Raw genomic sequence first — 14,413 nt, 5'->3', positions numbered from 1 at the left:
GCTGCCCACCTTCCTCTGGGAATAGGACCCTGTTGGGTCAGGTTATAAATGTATATAGGTTCTGGGTGGCTGGTAGTTAGCTGCCCAATGGTCCCATGAGGAGGGAAACTATTCCCGTAGGTAAGGGCTTTGCTTGGAGAAGGATGTAGTTGACAGGGCATTTGATGTAGGCTTTTGCTTAAGTGGGGAAAGAATATGGACTTCTCTCTTATGGATTTCTCAGTTGAATGCAAGTATTGAGCTTCACTCCAGCTTAAGCCCAGATCCCAGCTCTCTCCATTTACTGCTCTCTTCTCATTACTGCATCTAGAGACTACTGAAATCTTGTTAATGCTACATGTCACCATGCGTACTGTGGTCATCTATATTCCTCTCAATTTACCAATAAAGAGTAAAAACCTTCATGTATGCATGGACTTGAGTTAATCTGCTTCACTAAGGAACTACTCCTGAGCATGAACATAATTAATAATATTTGCAGGGGATCAGCAGGGGAACCAGCACTCTGGCCATGCCAGGCTGTTTCCTTGGGGTCCCTTAAGGAGTGACACTCCATCCTCGGTGGGGATTCCATGTCAGAAAGGACTACACATTACCACAAGTTGCCCCATGAAATTAAAGGAAGGGTTAATGCTCACTGTTCTTGTGCCCCACTATACTACACCCCTGCCCTATTCTATACACTGCTCTGTACAATCCCTGTTACAGATCATCTCATTTTGTACACTGCTCTGTACATTCCTTATTATATACTGCCTCATACTGTACACTGCCTCATACTGTACACTGCTCTGTACATTTCTTATTCCACATCATCTCATTCTTTACACTGCTCTGTACAGTCCTTATTCCATAATACCCCATTCTGTACACTGTTCTATTCCTTTTTCCACACTGGCGCATTCTGTACACTGCTGTGTACATTTCTTATACCTCATCCTGTACTCTGCACTGGAAACTCCCTATTTTACACTTACTCATTCTGTATACTGCTCTGTACATTCCCTATTCTGCAAAAATTAATTCTGTAAACTGAGCTGTACAGTTCCCTTTTCCACACCACTTCGTTCTGTAATCTGTACTTTACGTTCCCTGTTCCAACCTCCTCATTCTATACATTGCTTTATACATTCCTTATTCCACATCACCTTATTCTGTACACTGCATTGTACCTTTCCTATTCCACACCACATTATTCCACACCACCTCATTCTGTACACTGTTTTGTACTTTCCCTATTCCGCACCACCTTATCCTGTGCAATGATCTGTGTGCTCTGCTCTGTACATTCATTTTTACACACTGCTTCATTCTGTACATTTCCTAATCCACACCTCCTCATTCTGTACACTGCTCTGTTCACTCCTTATTCCACAGTGCTTCATTCTGTACACTGTTCTGTACATTCCCTATTCCACAACACCTTGTTCCTTACTCTGCTCTGTACATTCTTTTTTTCAAAATTCTGTATATTCCCTGATCCACACCTTCTCATTCTGTACACTGCACTGTTTGCTCATCCACAGTGCCTCATTCTGTACACTTGCTCTGTACATTCCCTATTCCACAATAGGGATGAACATGAACCGACCTGAGCTCAAGATGTTTGCATTTTGGACAGATTTGGCCAGTTTGCCCACCCAAACCTATGGCTTCTGCAGCCAGATGTAATAATGTAGTGATGGTATTACTACTACCACTAAATGACAGCTTTCAACTGTCCACTAACGTGGTCCAAAATATAAACAAGCTGACAGGTATCCTAAATGATGTCAATGACCAAATGTGGTCATGACCATATTTGGTCAATGACATCAACCAGCACCCCTGGAGGGTTTATTGACATTCGGAAGGCAGCCAAGGAACTGTCATTTGTGATAAGAGTTGAGACAGGAGTGGATTGTCATGGCCTAGGTCACCATGTTTGCGCTGGTGGGCATTGCGCATGACTCATTCTGTGCCTCATTCTGTACTCAGCTGTTTACATTCCCTATTCAACACTGCCTCATTCTAGACCAACTATGGCAGATATTACCTAAGGAAGCCTTGTTTTGGAAAAGCTAATCACTCACGGTGGATTTTCATGATCAAGAATGGGCAAAATTGAGATAACGATCAGGAATTTCTGCAATTCAAAGGATGGGCCCATGATGCCCAGCACACACAGTAGGTCCTCTGGACGTTGGGCCTCTAAATGAAATAAATTAATCAAGCATAAATAATCTAACATAAATACACTAAAACAAACCCTCTTAACAAATTTTAAAAAAAGTGTACCATTTTTATTTCCAAGCACAATTCTCCTAAGCATCTTACTAAGTTACATTTAGAGTGTTTATGATATGGCACAAGTCCACCAAAGGCAAAATCAATCATTTGGAGGCAAAATCAATTTTGCTAGAAACAGTCTGCCAGTCCCGATTCTTCACCAGTCACTGTTTTCTCCATGAGATAGGGTGGCAATGTCTGCATTTCTTCCATATCAACATGCACACAAATTGTATTCAACAACCAAATAATAAACACTAATGTGTGTAACTTGCTTTTCTTTTAGCAATATAGGTCACATAAACATTAATTAGTATTCAGCTATTAACTGCATAATAATTGGTTATCTGTTGGCTTAGATATTACAATCTCAATTTAGGCATGGTACATAGGTACATGTCCCTCCATCACTAGTATTACAGAAAGGCCAAAATTAGGTGCTCATGGGACTTTACAGCGCTTTATATCTGTAAAACAATCATATGTAAAATCATTTATTTTATTAGATATCCACCAATTACAAATATTTTCTTATACACAAGACATAAAATGTTAAAATTACATAAAGAACTGATCTACTGCTGTCAGTCTATTTTAGGATAAACAGTGAATATTCATATTACCATCTTTCAACAACCTCCCAATATACCTAAAAATGTAATTCCATTAACTTGAAAAATAAACGGATGAATTGCATCACAGATCTCAACGCGTTTCATGAACATGAATTAAACTTAATCAGGAGTGGATGCTGCTGACAGGGTGTCTATAGGATGAAAATTAACAGATTAAAGAAAATTGCAAAAATTATGCACATACAAATCAGATTCAAAATGAAATTACAACCCCAAAAACATTCTGGATGGTAACAGCCAGAGGGTGTCTATCCCAGGAGCTGTGGGAAAGGAGAGGCCCCCATGGTCCAGCAGGACAACAGGAAAACAGATAGGAATGGCCAACTATGGCCCACAAGGATATTTCTAAAACTTATGTTTTTGTATAAAAAATGTTAATTGGTGAATATCTAATACATTTTTTTTAATTACATATGGCTGTTTTGCAGATGAATCAAGGGCACCTAATTTTGGTCTTGGCTTAGATATTGTTTTTCTTCATCCATTTTGTATTGTTTCCTACTTTCAATATTAGATGTAAGCTCTAACATGCAGGCTACGAATGCTTCTTATATTTTATTATGTTCTCTATTGTTACAGATGAATGGATTGGATAGAACCATTCATCAATCCACCAATCTGTCAGTTCACCTCCAGATTTCCTCATCTCAAAACAGTAAGTACAAGGCTTTTAATACCTTAGGAGGCTACTGTTAGATGTAACCAGATGTCCCAGCTTTATTTATACAGTATATATACCACCCAGTTATAGATTTCCTTGATATAGCCTGTCTCTAGATAGAAGTGAATATATTTTCAGATATCAGTTATAAAGCACATTAGAATATGTTGAAGGAAGTTGGTACCAAGCAAATAAGGAGTCCTCTGTTCCTGAACTCAATAGTCTCTGTATATGTTCAAACAAAGTGTTCTGGCCTTACTGTGACTTCTCTTACTGTATGCTTGTTCCAGGCCACAGACTTCAGGGAACTGGTATTTTTATAAGGTCAGGGGTGACATCCTCCGATTTTCTCTCAGTACTCATCTCCTTTAGGCTTTCTTTACATATAGTATGTGCATCTGCATTTTCCTGCAATTTTTGAATTCTTTGGGCAGGTACAATGACAATGCAATGTCATTACCATCAAAAACCCCTACAACAAGGGTAAACAAATCAAAAACAGACATACCACCAACACATGTTATTGCACCACACAGATGTGAATTAGCACCATTGGATAACAATAGAAAACATGTGCATGCCCCTATGTGATAGTATTTTACTGTAACATGTTTTCTTTAAAGGCACATCAAGGGTCTATTAGCCAACAGTAGGCTACAGTAGCCAGGATTGTGCGTAAACCCCCCCCCCCCCTCCCCGGCCGCTGCTGATATATGACATACTGTACAGTAGTGGCAGTGAAATGGTTAAAGTATACCTTCAATGAAAATGCTCTATTTTCTCCTTGGAGTGCTGAAGCAGCTATCTCAGGGTCTCGGTGGCACACTGGAAGGCTGAGCTAACCGCTGGTATTCCTTGCATTAAGGTAAAAATGTTCCAGTGGAAATATCTCCCCCTCACCCCCCCTCATATTTAACTGAGCTCAGTCTTGATCCAGCGCTGTGATTATCTGCACCGACGCTGGTCTCTCTCTCTCTCTTCTCACAGGACAGAGAGGCATCAGTGGGAGCCATTGGCTTCTGCTGTTGTCAATCAAATCTTGTGAGCAAAGAACAGTGGGTGGGGTGGGGAGGGGCGGGGCAGGGAAGGGCTGAGCCATGCTGTGTGTGTCTATGCAGGTGCACCTCCATAGGAAGAAGCTTCCTATGATGGCACACTGAGAAGAAGAGAAGTCTGGCGGAAGAACCACAGAAGAGGATATTCAACACCATTGCACAGAGCAGGTAAGTACTGTATAACATGTTTATTCTTTAATAAAAACTGAGCCTTTACAAACGTTTTAAGCTGCCCACTTTATGCAGCTGTCTGGATTGGCATATCCTCAGCAATAGCTTTGGAGACTGTACCCAGAGCAAGCTTGGCTGGATGATTGCAGTGCCTACCTAGAATATGACCTCCAGGCACTAGGTTCTCCATTGTGTAACATTCCAGACCTCTGTGTAATGTGTTAGTTAGCCATGAAGTGTTTTCCAGGTCCAGAAATGTGGCACAGCCTCTAATGTAACACAGTCTTTAAAAGCTCACTTTGTGAATAGGTTATCTACGCTGTTTATTAGAGTCATTAGGCATCATTGTTATCTACAGTCTCTTTTGGTTTTTCATGGAAAATGTTTAAATACTGTGGTCTGTATAAATACCTGTGTAATGTCTTGCACACATACTCAGCGCTCTTGTTCCCTTAATGCAATGTGAGGTAGCACATTCCTGCCACTGCTCTTATTTACATCAGACACATTGTTTTACCTCAGATAGTCCTTTCTGCCTCCTACAGCCGCCTGATCACCTCCAGGCTTTGAACCTCTCCTGCTTCCAGCAGCTGGTTTCTGAGTACCTAAGGTTGTCCCTGCAGTGCAATATATTGGATCTCAAACACATGGGAAGCAGTCCTGTTGTATCAAGTCCCTTTAGCTCATGATCCACTAACTTCCAGAGTGGCCTGCAGTGCTCCCTCTCAACAAAATCCTTACATTCCTTGAAGTCTTCCTTAGCTCCATGGGGTGTGGACCCATACTCAGTTTAAACCTGAGAGGAATTCACCACAATTTTGATCACTCACTCTAATCACATTGAGTGAGAATTTGTGGTACACATAAGTATACCTTAACACCTTCTGCTGCAGAACCATTATCTGGCTTGCCTGCAGACTTAGCCACTTTGAGTCTTTGGCTGCAGAGGCTCTATCTGTTGAACAGTCTCAAAAATATTTGCCAGGTGATGTTATACCTGAGGAGTTGCAGACAGCGTCCATAACTCCTAGGCTTAGAGAGACCACTTTGGCTCTTTTTGATGAGGTACATACTGATTTAAAGATGAGGAGCAGTCTGTAACGTCCAATAGTACTGATACCTGTCAAGGATTTCTTAGAGGCCCTAGGACTACTAAAACTTTCTCTATGCACTCATTATTCCCAGATATCCTGTATCAAGACTGGAAAGCTTGCAATAAACTGTTTACACCTCCCAAGTGTTTCACAGTCCAATATTAGTTTGAGAAGTAGTTTTTTAAGAAGTAGGCTGTTCCCACCATTGAAGCCACTTGCCATGGCTGTGATGCCAGACTGTGGAACATAAGGGCAATGGACTAAAGTAATGATAAGGGCTCCAGCCCTGGAGTGGAGTGTTTAGAGCACATACTGGCATCCTTAAATTATGGTGTAGATAAGAATTCTCATCACCCCAGAAGTATACTCCCAGGCTTCAAGCTGTGAGTATAGGCCAGACCCAAGCAAGGAGGCCAGTTGAACCACAAACCCTGAGCCTCGAAATACTGAAAAACTACAGACAAGTCTTTTTCAGCATCAAAGAACACCCACACTTTCCATATTGGAGGGAAGTAACTGTTAGACACCTGCCTACATTTCCTAAAGTGGTTTTGGTCTTTCACCCTAACCATGACATTGTACCTTTGTCCCTCTGTCTGGCCCCCGTATATGAGAAGGAGATTTTCCTTCATTGTCTGGATGTAGTTCACGCTGTGCTTGTCCACCTCACAGCCTCTGCTTCTATTAGAAAGAATGATTCTTACTTTATCATCCCTGACATTCCTCTGAAAGAGAGTAAACAGCTTCTTGTTCCACCATTTCTCAATGGTTTAGACACACTTATGGTCTTAAGGATTAGGTGCCACCTTTTCCTGTCAAGGCACACTCTACTAGATGTGTGAGTGCTTTCTGCATCAGGCAACTGTTTCCAAGATATACAAGGCTACCACCTTGATTACTGTTCACACATTCTCTAGGTTTTACCAGGTGGATGTTCAGGCCTCATCTGATGCCAGCTGTGAGTATAAGGTCCTTCAGTTCTCTGTTATTTATAGTGGGTCTGTTAGTATTTAATTGCTTTATTGCCCATTCCTAAGTTGGACTGCTTTAGGACATCCCAATTGTCTCTGAAACGTGTAACAAGAAAGAAAATTGGATTTCAGTCTTCATTGTAAAATCCTTTTCTTGGAATTCATTGAAGGCAAAGGGCCTATGTTTATGGACTTGCTTTCAGCACTGATTGATACAAAACTAGGGTGTGCTGGGTGTAGGAGGGATTAAACCAGACTGGTCACTCTTTTTTCTTGGTGCTAGTGTACAAATCCTCCTGTAGGCTGCAGTATAACCCAAATGTCTCTGAGTAATGTGTCCCAGAACGAACTCCAAGAAAAGGATTTGTGGTGTGTACAAAATTCCAATTTTTAAATTTGATTTTTGTTTTTCAGGCTGCACATATTGATTAATTTAAAAATACATTAATTGATGTTTTTAAAGCTGAACTCCAGAAAATACTCAAACGAAAATGCATATTTGGGAGCTTTTTTACCTGACAAAGGATTTGTATTCCTGTCTGTTCAATTCTGAAATTTAAAGAGCTCTGCCCACAGCACAGTCCTGCCTGGCAGGCAAGAAGACCTGCTTTTCTCGGCTGCAGAAGGCGCCTTGTCCGGCCCTCAGCCTGTGACTGGACAGCGAAAGAAAAAACAGCACACTAATGAGTTCATCTCTATCTCCCACTGCTTTCTCCTCCTATCAGCATGCTACTAATTAGCACATGAGCGTGGCAGCATAACTCACTGGCTCCTTGTGCTGCTTCTCTCTCTCTCACTTTGACTGTACAGGAAGCTGCAAGTGTCTGATACGAAGTCAAATTCAGGTACTTACACTGCTCGCATTTCAAAAATATATTTAATGAATAGTAAATATATTTAATGAGTGCAAAACTTCACTTGTGTCTTTTGAATCAGTTTGGGTTTCAACTTTACTTTGGCTGGAGCAACCATTACAATACTTTCTGCAATCACCTAGATATTCTTAATACAAGATAACCATTTTATTGTTCTTTTCAACAGCCCCTTGTACCTTTTTCCAAGTTTAACCCAGACTTGCTAATATTAAAGAACATTAACACTTTCAAGTGCTGTCACTTATTTTCTGGTTTAGTTTGTCCATTCCCTGGTTTCCCCATAAATTGTGGGCAAGAGATAACACTGGCTTGAGTTAGGTATTTAATGTTCCAAGGTTTACTATTTAAGTCTTGCCAAAGGACAGTTATGTCTTTTTGTTCTTCTCAAAGTGAAGTATCTGCAATATCCTAGAATTTGTTACATTTTACTGCTTATCTGTACTAATAATTTGTGTTTCTTTGCTTCACTGACTGACCTTGAAAAACAGCTATTTTATTGCCCTATACCAATTGCAGGAATGGACGCTCTGTACAGAGTGCAATTGCCGAAAAGCCAAAAGGCAAGATTTCACATCCAGGTAATGTGATCTTCTCTCCTAGTTATTTGATTGATTGGAACAAAATGTGCTAAAAGATATATACTGATTATAGTGAATGGTGATGACATCTTTTTATAGAGCAGCAGACAAGTGTGAAGAATGATTTAGCTATCTAATACACAATGAAAAAGTCTCTTCTTGTATTCTGGACGGCTCTTACATGCTGCTGACCAGAGCTCCCAGATACGGCTATGCCCCATCATTCTTATGGTCACACTGAAGGGTAGGAGATAAGATGACATGTAGCAGAAATCCAATGTGATAAACATTGAGTGGATATTATTGTAGAATCTGTCTCAAAGACACACAAGAGTACAAGCAGGCTAACCATTGAGTACACAAAGAAACACAGTCTGAAAATAATACTTTTTAGTAATCATCTTATAAATAAAAGAGAGAAATAGATTTCTGCAATTATTGTGATGCAACAAACATTTGTAAATAAAAATAAGATGTAGAATTAGGGTAGTGTTTCTGAACCTCCCATCCATGCACTTCTTGAAATAAATTAAAAGTGTACGACTCTATAGCTGGCCATAAATGATTAATTCGCTGCCTGAATGTAAAAAAAAAAACATCAGATGTGTCCATTCACACAAATGAAATGTATGGAGGAATTTCCCCCACTAAGACATTGTATGCTGAGATTCCTGCTGTCATAATACACTAATCAGAGTCTGCAGCCACTGATCCACAAGAGCTTTCCAACATTCCTGTTCAACAGAAGTTGATCCTACAATCAGGACTGTAGATAAGGGAGTACCACCAGTCCTCCTGTATGGGGCCTAGGTCAACAGGGGGGCCCAGGCAGCTGGGTGAATCAGATGTGGGCAGGGAGGGTGATCGGCATGACAGGGGTGAGGCAATTACTGCAACCGATGAATGGCTCTCTCTGCAGCAGCGGAAAGCTTCTCCTATTCCTCCTGCTGACTTTCAGCTGCTGCAGAGAGAGACATATAGGGGATCGGTTGCCCCCCTTGGTTGCACTCATCACCCTCCCTGTGCACCATATGTTGCCCCTACCCCCACAGTGCTGCCGGCTTCCCTCCTCTTCTTTCCACTGGCAGCTGCAAGCACACAATAGGATGCTTCAGGATAGAGAGCGGGGGGAAGGGCCCGGTAAATATATCACATTTACCAGCCCCTTCCTTTTCTGAATGAACACAATGAGTGATCAGTATTGATCACTCAATGTGTTCATTCATAAACCGAAGCATAGTAAACTTTTGTTTGGGTAGGAGGGCCCTGTCAGGTTGGCTGTATGGGGCCCCGAGGTTTGTAACAGCTGCCCTGCCTACAATCAACTTCTGTCAAACAAGAACAGCTACGCATGGATCACAAATCTGCAGGTTCTTGCTGAATCGGATGAATTTTAATCCATCTATGGCCAGCTTTGGTTTTAAAGTGGAACTTTAGTCTAAAAATTCCTTTATGTTTGCCCTTTCTGTAGGTATAGCTGTGTTAAAAACAAGTGCAGATACTGCATAAAATCCAGTAAAGCACTGTCTCACCCTGCTCTGCATATGTTCAGTTGCTCTCTATTTTTTGTCACTGTGCCCAAAATGTAGAGGCCGGTCTGCTGACAGCATAAAGATTTACTTCTGCTCAGGGCTCTGAGCTTCAGCAAAATGGCAGCCTCCAGCAAGAAGAAACAGGAACAATGCTAGAGGTAATTTACAGCACACATTAATTTTGGTAGTATAATTATTAACCACTTGCCCTCCAGAGGATTTACCCCCCTTAATGACCAGGCCTCTTTTTGCTACTCGGCGCTGCACTAATTCAACTGATAATTGCGCGGTCATGCAATGCTGCACCCAAACAAAATTTAAGTCTTTTTTTCACACAAATAGAGCTTTCTTTCGGTGGTATTTGATCACCTGTGCGCTTTTTATTTTTCACGCTATAAACAACAAAAGACCAAACATTTTTAAGAAAAACGATATTTTTTAATTTCAGCTATAAAAAACATATAGTAAACTCAAAGTTAGTTATAAATGTAGGCCAAAATGTATTCTGCTACATGTTTTTGGTAAAAAAAAATCCCAATAAGTGTATATTGATTGCTTTGTGTGAAAGTTATAACGTCTACAAACTATGGTATAGATCAGCAATGGGCAAACTACGGCCCGCGGGCCGTATACGGCCTGGCGGACCTTTTAATCCGGCCCGCGGAGCTAGGCTCCTCTCACAGTCCGCCCTGAAGACCGGTGTAGCATGAAAATCTGTCTCCTATGAGGATCTGTTCCCCTGTTCCATATCTGCGCATGTGCCGGAGATCGCCGATCGGCTGCTAATGCCTGAAACTGGCACATGCGCAGATACGTCGAGGGGGACAGATCCTCATAGGAGACAGATTTTCATGCTACACCGGAACGGCGAGAGGAACGCGCGGAGCAAAGGTAAGTGAATTGACACAGGGGGGACTTGGGGACTTAATATGGGGGATGAATTAATATGGGGAATGAATTACTATATAGGGGATGAATTACTATATGGGAGATGAATTACTATAGGGGGGATGAATTACTATATGGGGGATGAATTACTATGGGGGATGAATTAATATGGGGGATGAATTACTATAGGGGGGATGAATTACTATGGGGGATGAATTAATATGGGGGATGAATTACTATAGGGGGGATGAATTACTATAGGGGGGATGAATTACTATATGGGGGATGAATTACTATGGGGGATGAATTACTATATGGGGGATGAATTACTATATGGGGGATGAATTACTATGTGGGGGATGAATTACTATATGGGGGATGAATTACTATGGGGGATGAATTACTATATGGGGGATGAATTACTATATGGGGGATGAATTACTATATGGGGGATGAATTACTATAGGGGGGATGAATTACTATGGGGGATGAATTACTATATGGGGGGATGAATTACTATATGGGGGATGAATTACTATGGGGGATGAATTACTATATGGGGGATGAATTACTATATGGGGGATGAATTACTATGGGGGATGAATTACTATATGGGGGATGAATTACTATATGGGGGATGAATTACTATGGGGGATGAATTACTATGCTTACTATGGGGGAATATTACTATACTTACTATGGATGACACATACACATCATTCATCTACTCTTGGTCCGGCCCCCGGGTCCAATATATGAACCCATTGCGGCCCTCAAGTCAAAAAGTTTGCCCACCCCTGGTATAGATACTGCAATTTATGCCATTTTTTTGCTATACAGCGCTGCACTAGTTTAACGGACACTTGTGCGGTCGTGCAATATGGTACATAAATGAAATGTATGTACTTTTTTTCACACAAATAGAGCTTTCTTTCGGTGGTATTTGATCGCCTGTGCGTTTTTTATTTTTTGCGCTATAAAAAAAAAGCCTGACAATTTTGAGAAGAAAAAAAACAATATTTTGGACTTTTTGCTATAAAACATGTCCAGTAAAAAAAATGTAAAAATCAAATTTCGGCATAAATTTCGGCCAAAATGCATTCTGCGACATGTCTTTGCTAAAAAAAAATCCTCAATACGTGTAAATTAATTGGTTTACATGAAAGTTATAGCATTTACAAATGGCGGTAAAGATACTGGGATTTTTAATTTTTTTTTTATACTAATAATGGCGACGATCAGTGACTTATGGCGGCGATCAGCGACTTATGGTGGGAGTGCGGGACTGCGGCGGACATCCTGACACTGGGTGGGAACTGACTTGGGGTCACTGACATCCACAGTGACACCAATACAGTGATCAGTGCAAAAAAAAAACACTGACACTGCACTAATGGCACTGGGGAGGAAGGGGTTAACTTTTTTAATTTACTGAAAGGGTTAACTGTGTGAGGGGAGTGTCTTACTAGGGGGCGGGGGGGTGTACTGCACAGGGGACACGCTGATCGGTAGAGATAAACTCTTCTCTCCAGCTCAGCATGTCAGGAGCTGACAGGGAACTGACAGAAAGCAGAGCTACTGCAGCCCTGCTCTCTGTCAGTGATTGCCGCTAATCGCTGGGACACAGCCGGTAATGACCGGCTGTGACCCGGCGACTGACATCCGCGGCCCCCTACCTGTTTTGCAAACACACGTTTTAAAACGTGGTTTTGCCCAGCCGTGCCGCCCTGCCAACGTATTTCTACAGTGGCTGGGCGGCATGTGGTTAATGTGGAATGTATGTTCCGTGCTAAAGAACATTATTTTTCATCAAGTTGTTAAGGGTAAAGTTCCACTTTAAGTAGTTCTATCATAACGATTCACAAACCACATGAATACAAAGGGGGACATATCAGCACTACCAAATCACCATATTAAGAAAAAAATTATTTTGTGATAAACATAGTTATTTCTTACCATAATTAAAAAGATAAATGCCCTCCCCCCATTTGCAGCCTAAACCATGTGGTCCCACATGTGGCTAAGAATCTTTAAAAACTGCTCTGATCTGTTGTTTCCAGACACTCTCTGGTAGACTAGCAGTAATCGGAGCTGAAAAGTACAATGGAACTTCCACATGTAATTATCATATATGGCTGCTACCATTGTATATAGATAATTGCAAACTATATAAAGAAGAAATACAGGTTTTTAATAAATTATTATACACTGAGGTGACTGTTTAAGTTGATCACCTTCACAGCCATCACAAATAATTTTCTTAATCTATCTAATGTTTGTATTTCCTATGATCATCAGCTCTATCCAGTGGTAATAATGTGGTATTTTCCTGATTGAGGTATTTCAGGAAAATATTGCATTTTGGCCACTAGATGGAACTGATGATCTCAGGAAAAAAGCATATTAGATTACAGCAATTATTCTTGACAGCTATGCAAATGCTTAAGGCATTAATCAAATAAGTTATGAACAAATAATAAATATGTCTCTGAGCTCTATATATTGCCAGGGCCTTTGTGTCTTTCCCAGGGTTCATACTAACTGCTTCTTCATCTCTTACGACATGACATGAAGTGTACAGCAGATGGTTTTTGGACACATCTATTTGCAGCATTATAGTAATCTATAAGTCCATACACACAAGGCTCATTCACACAAGCTGAAAAAAACACCATGTTTAGCTGCATACAGCAGATAGTTGTGTATGCATCTAAATGCAGCATTATTAATCAATGAGCCATACACACAGCTGCTACTCTTGGTTGTGTCCAGTGACACATCAGAGCCAAGGAGGACCCTGGAAAAATCTTTTTCAACTCTGCAACACTTTGCATCTGAGGTCTGTATATGGCAATTTACAGCTATGTAAGGAATCCCACATAGCTCTAAAATGTGCCTAAAAGTAACCCAGACCATGGGCCCCCATGTAAGGGGGCTTGCAAATAGCTGTGTATTGGCTCCTAGAGCAAGTCACTGTCCCGCTTCTCCTTAACAGTCCAACAACCCTGCTGCTTGAGGCTTTAACCCTCCATCATCTTGTGCCTATCTTCATGCCAGAGGCCTTCTCACGACACTCCCAGGCATTAACCTTTATACCCCAAGGAAGGAATGTCCACACAAAAAGATTGATTTGCTTAACTTTACTGATGTTAATTTAAGATGGCATTTACAGTCACATCACATAGACATACTATCCAGGGTCACTTGACAGCATTTTGTCAATAACATATAGTGGACAATCTGCAGCAGTCACATGTGAAAGCAGCATACAGGCTGTCTCCTTTCTGAGTCATTAGTACTCACTCTAGCTCACTGCTCCCTACAGGTAGTCTCCTGAGACAGGCTCACTATAGTCAACTCTGGCTTGGGTACACATCACCCTCATCCTCCAGGGGGATAGACTCACTCTAGGGAACACTTGGCCTGGTCTAAAAGACCTTTTGCAACCCGCTCTAGCCCCCACTACCATAAGAGACAGGATGACTACAGCTGGCTCTTCTGGGTGCAGGCCTACTTCTCCCTGCCCCCAGCCCTGTCCAGGATTTTCACATAGCTGACTACATCTGTATGCAGGTGGGGTCTCTGGCTCCCATGCCCCAATTGCACTAAGGCTCCTCCCAACCTGGCTAATATATGGGCACTGGCTTACCCATGACATCACTACAGGAGAGTTCAAACTGAAAGG

At 41.3% G+C, this 14,413-nt stretch overlaps 1 long non-coding RNA gene across 1 annotated transcript in view; it reads left to right on the top strand.

Annotated features, from left to right (window-relative positions):
* LOC149462437 (uncharacterized) overlaps positions 1-14,413 on the top strand; it is a 56,075-nt gene that overhangs the window by 17,292 nt on the left and 24,370 nt on the right. The window contains exons 2-3 of the long non-coding RNA XR_016312660.1: positions 3,483-3,558; positions 8,247-8,308. This is a non-coding gene — a long non-coding RNA (uncharacterized LOC149462437). The remainder of the gene's footprint in view (positions 1-3,482; positions 3,559-8,246; positions 8,309-14,413) is intronic.

The sequence above is a fragment of the Staurois parvus genome, unplaced genomic scaffold, assembly GCF_062004578.1.
Source record: "Staurois parvus isolate SC_StPar_1 unplaced genomic scaffold, SC_StPar_1.0 ptg000175l, whole genome shotgun sequence".
In the NCBI taxonomy this organism is placed as follows: domain Eukaryota; kingdom Metazoa; phylum Chordata; class Amphibia; order Anura; family Ranidae; genus Staurois; species Staurois parvus.
Note: the sequence above shows the minus strand (reverse complement) of the source record. Positions and strands in the feature narration are given on the sequence as shown.